The 10,005-nt window shown below is 40.1% G+C and overlaps 1 non-coding gene across 1 annotated transcript; it reads left to right on the top strand.

Annotated features, from left to right (window-relative positions):
- The first annotated feature begins 8,982 nt into the window (after nucleotides 1-8,982).
- Nucleotides 8,983-9,055, top strand: Trnav-uac (transfer RNA valine (anticodon UAC)). The gene has a single exon. It is a non-coding gene; the product is annotated as a tRNA-Val (tRNA).
- Nucleotides 9,056-10,005: the final 950 nt, after the last annotated feature.

Raw genomic sequence — 10,005 nt, 5'->3', positions numbered from 1 at the left:
GAATGATGAAGTGGGTCTCTGCACTTGTGAGCTCACTACAACTGTAATTATCTGCAAATTTTTTTATTATTTCATCCTGCATGCAGAATGGGCTCCTGAGAGAAGATGGGCATATTGGTGCTGGAGAAAGTGGGTGCCATTTACTTCAGTGGTGTACCCTATGAGAAGTTGCCATGATCCACTGAATTAAGCCCTTATCCATGTTCACACACACAACTCAAGGGAAAACAAAACAAAACAGCTGAAGCAGGAGAGGGCTCTGTGAATAAAGGTTTCAGAGAAGGGAATGATAGGAGCTAGGTGCTTAACATTACCCAAATTCAGGGCATATATGTGTTAAATTGTCAAAGAATAAAATCTCTCTATATATACACAACATATGTATAATCCTAACATGTATCCTAACCAAACATATATGATATACTCTCTTGATGTGGGAGGGCCTTCTACTTTCATTGGTTAATAAAGATACTGCCTTGGCCTTTGATAGGACAGAAAATTAGGTAGGTGGAATAACAGAACAAAATGCTGGGAGGAAGTGAGGCAATAGTCATGCCTCTCCTCTCTGGTCAGATGCGAAGAAGCTCTGACCCAAGATGGACATAGGCTAGAATCTTCCTGGTAAGCTACCATCTTGTGGTGCTACACAAATTACTAGATATGGGTTAAAGCAAGATATGAGAGTTAGCCAGTAAGAGGCTAGAGCTAATGGGCCAAGCAGTGTTTCAAAGAATACAATTTGTGTGTTGTTATTTCCAGGCATAAGCTAGCTAGGCGGCCTGGAGCTGGGTGGCAGGATGCAGCCTGCTCAACTCCTCACTACACTCTCTATGTACACACATGTAAGAATAATAGAGAAATTCATCTGGAGAATGTACACTGGAAACCTTTTCCTTTTGTTTCATTTGGTCTTTTTTAATTGATTGGTGTGCTTTGTTTTCATGAGACAAATTTACTCTGTAACTCCAAGGCTGGCTTGGCACTCCTTCCAGGTGTAGGAAATTACAGTTATTCACCTCTACACCCTGCTAAAATTATACCTTTATTTACAAGGTCATGAAAAATGAAAATCTGATACTAAGCTAAATCCAATTATTGGATCTTTTAAGGTTTCACATTACTGAGTGGTGAGACTTCAAATATGAGGGCTATCTTATGTAGCGGCGTAAATAAATGCAGGCAGATTGTAAAGAAATATATACAGCTTTAATGAAAAAATAAACTTACAGGACTGAGGTTCCCGCGGAGCACAGGAAGCAGGAAAAGGGGCACGCGGGTTCCCGCATGCCCGATTTATAAGTAAACATTCGCTCGAGGCAAGCCCGCCCCCTAAGGGGCTGGCTTAACCCTACATCTCCCCCTTTTGCCTAAATAAGACAGAACTAAACCAAATACAACTATAAACAATAATAACAAATGATAAATATAACAAACAATATTGAGAACAAAAGTTTTGCTAGACATTTTATCTCAGGGAGTCTAAATAATGTAGAGAATAACTACAATTATATAATCTTCAACTCCGTCACAGATCTGAGAAGGGAATGAATATTACTTAACAAATGAGAGATATCCAAAATGTGCAACAAATGACAGAGACAACTGACTACCTGGGCAATCACCCAAAGTCTTGTTTGCAATGTTGAGTCAACCAATTTTGGCTAAGGCCAAACATAACTGACATACCATTATCAAATGTAAGGAACTTTTTTAGAATTATCCTACCCTGTCTTGGCAAGATAAGAAAATCCTGTTTTATATCTTAGTCAGTAGTTGAGGTATGGGCTTTTCTTAACCCAAAGGCCAGTTCTGCCAAGAAGACAAGCTCCCAGTGGAGTGTCTTTGGTGCTCAACGTTTTTACAGGAGTAGAGTGGCATTGCCAGGAGTAATTGTGTCTCATTGGCACAGAATTCAAGGTTATATTAAAGGCCATAGCTCTTCAAAGGGGCCGAAGACTATACTATCTATACTAAATATAATCTCTATGTATCTAAAAGACCTGATTAACCTAAAAATAATTATGACAAACATATAATTCTCAATAACTATCTAACTTGAAGACTAAGAGAATAAACAACTGTGCAATATATGAAGACAATGATCTTCACCTGTAAACAATGTCATTACATATCAAATGTAAACAATGTTATAACAAATAGTATCAGAGGTAGAAATGTACATTGTGATACGGTAGATGTATCAATACAATATAAGTATACTCTTATATAAAAATAGAGGTAGGAACTCTCACATTTAATATTTAATATATCAATACACAGGAAACAGTAACAATACAATTTTCTAAAAACAGTAATTCACTAATACCAATCAATCATCCCATCAAACCAGTTAATCCCTTTTTTGTGTGAATATACCCCTAATTACATAAAATATCTCCCCATCCCCTCAACCCTAAACCAACCAGTAAAAGATGTCCCTAACCATGTGGGAAAACTCTGTTGGGAGAGGGGATGTCGTCCCCTTAGATTGCTTTTAGCTGACATGGGGGCGATGTTCTTCTTAGGGGCCCCTGTGAAAGCAAAGACATTTTATTTATAAAATATTTTTTTTACCTGCAATGATCGGTTCCTGCCAGTGGTGGCGAAAGAGTCCACTTGAGTCCACATGGCCTAAGTCTGAAATAAATGACTCAAAAACAAAAATTGGAGTAGACACCAGGCTGATAAATAGCAATTGGGCCAAAGGAAGAACAGAGAGAAAGCCGCCAAAGTGAACAAGTCACGGGGACACACGGCGCGGAGCCAGCTCGCAGGGACTGCAGTGCCTCCCAGCCTCCATCACTTGACCCGAGCGCCGGGCGGAGGTGGGAGGGGAACAGAGCAGAGCTGTGTACTGATCACGCTGTTACAGAGGCGCTTGTACCACTGTCGGGCAGGGTGGGGCGCACAGACTCCTGATGCGGGGCCAAATCCAAACTGCCGGGACTAAATCTCCCGTCCTGTTTGCAGACTTTTTAGCAGGCACCAGGAAAAATTGAGTGGCTGTACATTTCCAGTGACTCAGAATCTCAGCTGCTTCTAGGAGCAGTGCTGAGAGGGTACAATCTTCGCGAAGAGAGAGACCTCCAGAGGGGGAGTGCTGCTGGCTCCCAGCGGTCCCCCCCAGGTGCCTCCGATTTGGGGCGGGTATCCGCAAAGCCCCACATTGGGCGCCAAATATGTAGCGGCGTAAATAAATGCAGGTAGATTGTAAAGAAATATATACAGCTTTAATGAAGAAATAAACTTACAGGACCGAGGTTCCTGCGGAGCACAGGAAGCAGGAAAAGGGGCGCGTGGGTTCCTGCATGCCCGATTTATAAGTAAACATTAGCCCGAGGCAAGCCCGCCCCCTAAGGGGCTGGCTTAACCCTACACTATCTTGTGATCATTTGGAATGGAAGTTCTGATGGAGAATCAAGACCCTTTAATGTTAAAACTGCTTGCTGCTGTGTAGCCAATTTCCTCCCAGTTGACACATTCCCTTCAGGAAAGAGGAGGAGCTGATGAGCCTCTGAAGGAAATACACTTACATACCTTGGGAGATGAAACTTGAAAGATTAAGGAGGGTTCCTCCCTGAGGTTACAGACTGATTTAGCATTTGTGTTTCTGCAATAAAACACTAAAACCTAAAGCAAGTTGGAGCAGGGGAACTTATTTGGCTTACACTTCACATCACTGAAAGAAGCCAGGACAGAAACTCCAAATAGAATTAGAACCTGGAGGAAGGAGCTGATGCAGAGACCACAGAAGGGTGCTTCCTACTGGCTTACTCCTCCATGACTTGCTCAACCTGCTTTCTTATAAAATCTAGGACTAGCAGCCCAGGGATGGCACCACCCACAATTGGCTGGGCCCTCTCCCATGGATCACTAATTAAGAAAATGACTTAAAGTTAAATTTCATAAAGGCAATTTTTGCAATTGAGGATCCCTCCTCTCTGATGGTTCTAGCTTGTTCATGTTGACATAAAACTCAGCCAGCACACAGATCCAGTAAGGCATGGAATTCAGGGGGAAGCTGATTGTGCTACTATCAGGAGAGTCCTAGACTTGCCCAGCTGCCTGCAAATTGTGTAGGGTTCCTTGTGAAAGGACCTAAAAGTTTGCAGGAGACACCCCAAGACCAAATTCTCAGCACTAAGGAGATTTGTTTGCCCTAGAGGGACAAAGGGCAGGAAGTAAGAGACAAAGACTAGAGACAGAGGATGTGAGAGAAGAGGAAAAGAACAACGGAGAAAAGGAAGGACTATTTGTCCCAGAGGGACAAAGGATTGCCCCTGGGTAAGACATGGCCCATAGGCAAATGTCAGTTTCTAAAGGGAAAAGGAGAAACCCTGTGTTAGGAAAAGGTTTTTCATTTTGATTTGACATGTTTAATTAGGGTAGCCAAAAGGGGGATTTTGATTTCTGGACTTTAATACTTTGATAGCAGGAACTTTGTACTCAGCCTTAGCAGGAAAAAGTGACCAAATAAAAAATAGACCTTGGTGGCTATCTCTAGGAATGTATTCTAATAATTTAGCAAGGAAGAAAGAATGGGGACAAGGGTAAGGCAAGAACTGTCTACAGCCATGTTTGCCATGTTCTGGCCTGCTAAAGACCTTCACACAGATTGCAGCTTTCTGAATATTCATTCATGTTAGGATGGTCTTTTTGTTGATAGAGTTGCTTTTGAATTGACTCTGCTCTTGTAAATCATCCTTCAGAGAGCCTCCTGTTAGTAACCACAACAAAAAGACTCATTGGTTCAGCAAGCTGGACTTCAGTTCAACTGTTACTGTATTCTGTGATAGTTCCCTTTCTGCCAGGAGGAGTATGTATGTATGTGTGTATGTGTGGTGTGTGTGTGTGTGTGTGTGTGTGTGTGTGTGTGCATGTGTGCATGTCTGTTATATTCTCAGGAAAAGTCTCAAACAACACATATCTACACATATTCACTCTTACTTCAGAAGAAGACTAAGCTCAGAGAGGAAATGAAGAAAATCAAAACCCATGAAAGGCAGAAAGCTGCCAACACATATACAGTTAACAAATACTTGATTAAGATAATTTCTTTAACATAAATCTCATTACTGGGATTTCCATTCTATGACCTGCAGCCATGAAGCAGTCTCTCATCTTTTCTCCCTCACCAGGCAGCATGTGCATGGCTGTTAAAACATACAAAGATGGCTACATGATGTCAAATATTTCATTTTACTAAGACCTGCTTTGTCTTATTAGATTTATTTGAGTATGTAGGCAAAGGCGAACTTAATCCTCTCTTTAAAAAAGATATTCATTGGAACAGTCTATAGAGATTTATTTTGTTTTGAAATTTTATTGCAGATGTCTCACTCTCTCTCTCTCTCTCTCTCTGTGTGTGTGTGTGTGTGTGTGTGTGTGTGTGTGTGTGTGTGTGTATGTCAGAGGACAACTTTCAGAATCCCATTCCCTCAGGTACTAAGGACCACCCACTCAGCTATCTCACTAGCCCTCTAACGGGTTTTATATAATCTAAAAATTGGCTGTCTAATCTATCATATATTTTGACAAACTCAGGCCATGGTCTCCAAGAATGGAGAAAGGTGGGAACATGAAAAGCTCCATTCTGACTTTCTTTATGGCTTTGGTCTCCAACAATAGGTAGTATGTTTCCATTCCTTTATAGTTTTTGCCCTGTCACCAAGTTTTTACTTCTCTGTAGGTTAGCCAGTTTCCCCTCACATGCTGTGAGTCTTTCTGTGCTTGCCATGTCACAGAGAGCAGGAGGCTGGGATACCCACTCTCATCCATCTGATCAACAAGTCAGCAGACACTATGCATGGGCCTATTACAATTATTTTGTGGTTGTTCATTTATGGAAACAGAGACCCAACTGTTGTGGGATAATCTTTTTGTACACTGTGAAGATGTGTCTTTACCAAGGCACTTTCTTATTGGTTTAAAAAGAACTGCATGGACAATAGCTAGGCAGGAAAGAATAGAAGAAACTTCTGATGTGGTATGTCCTTCTGTATATTTGTTGCTTTTATTGGTTGATGAAAAAAAAGCTGTTTTGGCAGTGGTTCTTGCATATTTCTAGCTATTTCTAGCTAGCTCTTACATCTTAAATTAACCCATTTTAATCAATCTGTGTACTGCCACGTGCTTGTGGCCTACCAGTAAGTTTCCTAAGGTTCCAATGTGTCCTTCTCCTTTTAGCAGCTACGTGACATCTCCGTGACTCTGCCCACTCTCTCTTTTTGTCTCTTCTAGCCTGGCTATACTCTGCTGAGCCATTGGCCAAAACAGACTTTTCATTAGCCAATAAAAGCAACATATATACAAAGGACATCTCATATCAGACTTCCAGGGAAAGAGCAATTCCAGAAGAATCTGAGGTATGAGGGATTAAGCCAGCAAGACATGGAGGAGTCCCACATACAGCATGGAGAAGAGGTAATGAGTCACATGACAAGACATAGATTAATATAAACAGGCTAATTTAAGTTCTGAGAGCTAGTGGTGAACAAGTTTAAGCTAAGGCCAATCTTTCATAATTAATAGTAATTCTCTGTGTTATTATCTGGAGGCTAGTGTTCAAAAGAAAGTCCACCAAGAAAGACTGGTTATATTCATCCCCCACTATATAATGATCACATGGATGTCTGCAGACCAAATATGGGAGTGAAGTGGAGAAGATAACCAAGTGGGGCACTCTACAGGAAAATGACCTCAAACAACTTTAGAGATAACAACACTCAGCTCTGAACATACCTCTTCATGTACTTGAAGAGTTTTTTAACACTTGAAAATAAACTTGGTTATGCTATAAACATTTTTGTTGTCTTTTAATACTTTAACTGACAGAGAAAAATAATAATCCATGAAGCTCAGCTGGTACTGAACCACTGTTGTATAAAATAAAGTTCAATACAAAATACACATTTGCTGCATTTTGAGAAGTTTATAAAAATACTATCTCTAAGATAAACAGAAATTTATGTCCCCTTGTAAAGTAATATCCTTATTGAATATTAGAATATCAAATAGGAAGATGGACTTGGCATCTTGCTACCCAGAACAAATACTTCAACTTCATTATCCATCCTCAGAATTTTGTTGTACAGAATAAATTCTAAAATAACTTCATGGATCTTTAGTATGTTTTGTCAGACCTTAAGTATTTCTCCTGAAATACATTTTTTTTTTGCTTTCTGCTTGTATGTGCAAAGTTTACTTTTGGTTTATTGTTAATTATACTGTGACTTCCTCTTTTGTCGCAACATGCTAAAGTCCTACATTCCCTGCCTACACAAACCTTGTTCCTGGAGACAGTGTTAGACTTGATTCTTCATAAAGTATAAATTTGCTCTTTTACGGAATGCTACCACTCATATTCCATATCATTGCAACTTGAGAACTGAACTCCGGCTGCTCTAAAGAACAACAACTATTTCACATACTCTGAGTCTATATAGTCTTCTTATAGTCTTATTTTACATGGTATAAAATGCATCCTCATTAGTTAGAAATTTTTGTTGTTAAATCCCACAGTCAGAATAACAATGTGTGTTTAATGCTGTATGTGGAAACAAGTTAGAGATAGCTAAGCAAGAAAGAGTTACTGTTTTTGCAGAAGATTCAAATTGTGGTCCTATCACAAGCTCTAGTAACTCAAACTCTAGGGACTCAGATGCCCTCTTCTGACTTTTTTGGGTACCTACATGCATATGATTGCACACACACACACACACACACACACACACACACACACACACACAACTAAAATATTACTAAAACATGAAATAAGGTCCTCTTCTGACTTTTTTGGGTACCTACATGCATATGATTATACACACACAAACACACACACAACTAAAATATTATTAAAACATGAAATAAGGAAACAAAGGCTTAGGTAGCATAAATAACTGACCAAATTTTATACAAGTGATAAAAATGAAATCTGCACAAAGCTCTGGTTTTAGGAAATCTCTCAGAATACACATTTTTTCATCTTTAGTCAAAATGACCAATATGTAGGCTGTCAAGTTGGCTATTATGAATGGTTTCAGTGCAAACTAGTCATACATTGGAAATCACCTGAGTAGGGAGCCTCACCTGAGGAATTGTCTGCTTTGTAGAACCAATATTTCCAAGTTTTCACAGTGGAATAGGGATTGGCAGCAGCGTTCCAGGAACTTTCTGAAATTCTGTCACCATATTGGGATTATTGAGGCACCAAGCCTTGTGGACTGTGTGGCTATTAGTTGCCTCCCAGCAAGCGATCACTGCTCTGGGACTACCCCAACTGTTCAGTCACCAGCTTCAAGGATGGTGTGCTGAGTTTTCAGTGTCTCAGCTGCAGTTTGGCCTTTGTTATTATTTTAAATCTCACCTAATAAATTCTGATTTTATAAGGTACAGGCCATACCAGCCAGAAGAACAGATAGGGCACTCAGGCAGAGACTCACACTAGGACCAGAGGCCACACAGGCTTCCAGAAATCCAGATAGGTGGCCCACCCTCAGACCCCACTCTACTCTCTCAGTGACCCCTGACAGTATCCTCCTTACCACCTCTCTGTTTCTCATCATTGTGTCCAATCCTTGACCAAAGAGCATAGTAACTGCCAGAAGTACAGCCTCCAATTCAAATGGAGATTCCCTGGTAGACCAGAGTTCTTCCTGGCTGCCAGAACTCCAGGCCACAAACACCAGAAGACCAAAAATGAAACAAAAAATAAAGAAACAAAACACTCATCTATACTACAAAGACAAATTTGAGAATTGTCACCTACACTATAAGCACCCCAAACCCATATACCTAGACACCAGTGTAAGAAGACAACAACATCCAGGACAATATGTCCCCACTGGAGCCTAGTTATCCTACCACAACGAGCTCTGAAAGTTCAACAGAGCTGAAACACAAGAAAATGACTTTAAAACCAACTTTATAAAATTCCTGAAAGAGGAATTGAACAAATCCCTTAAAAAAAAGCTAAGAGAACCCGGTTCCATAGTGTAGTGGTTATTGTGTCTGCTTTACACGCAGAAGGTCCTGGGTTCGAGCCCCAGTGGAACCATGTGGTTTGTCATGTGAGGTTTTGGAGGCTGGAGAGATGGCTCAGAGGTTAAGAGCACTGGCTGCTCTTCCAGAGGTCCTGAGTTCAATTCCCAGCAACCATATGGTGGCTCACAACCATTTGTAATTTGATCAGGTTCCCTCTTCTGGCATGCAGACAGAATATACACAATAAATAAATGAATTAAAAAAAAGCCAAGAGAAAAAAAACAGTTGAAAGAAACGAATAAAACTATTCAAGACCTGAAAATGGAAAAAGAAGCACTAAAGAAAATAGAAACAGAGGGAATTCTGGAAATGGAAAATCTAGGGAAGCAAACAGGAACTACATCACCAACAAGATACATGAGATGGAATCTCAGGCAGATTCTCTGATGATAGAAGAAGTAGATACATCAGTAAAAGGAAATGTTAAATCTAAAATGTCCCTGACACAAAACCTCTAGAAAATCTTGGACACCATAAAAAGGCGAAACCTAAGAATGACAGGAATAGAAGAAAGAGAAGAAATCCATCTCAAAGACCCAGAAAATATTTCCAACAATATCATGGAAGAAAATTTTCATAACCTAAAGAAGAACATGACTATAAAGGTACAATAAGTGTACAGGACACCAAATAAATTGATCTAGAAAACAAAGTCCCCTAGTCACACACTAATCTAAATACTAAACATACTGAAGAAATACAGAAAGTTAAAAGCTGTAAGGAAAAACTGTTAAGTAACATAAATGGTAGACTTATTAGAATTAAGCCTGACTTCACAATGGAAACTCTAACAGACAGAACCACAGGACAGACATACTGCAGACAATACAAGATCACAGATGCTCACCAAGACTACTATGCCCAGCAAAACTGTCAGTCACCATAGATGAAGAAAACAAGGTATTTCATGACACGTGAGAAGATATTGTTGGCTGGTCAAGGTCCCAGTTGGCCATAAGCTTA

The sequence above is a fragment of the Microtus pennsylvanicus genome, chromosome 10 (genome assembly GCF_037038515.1).
Source record: "Microtus pennsylvanicus isolate mMicPen1 chromosome 10, mMicPen1.hap1, whole genome shotgun sequence".
Taxonomy (NCBI): domain Eukaryota; kingdom Metazoa; phylum Chordata; class Mammalia; order Rodentia; family Cricetidae; genus Microtus; species Microtus pennsylvanicus.
This window is presented reverse-complemented; position numbering and strand designations above follow the sequence as displayed.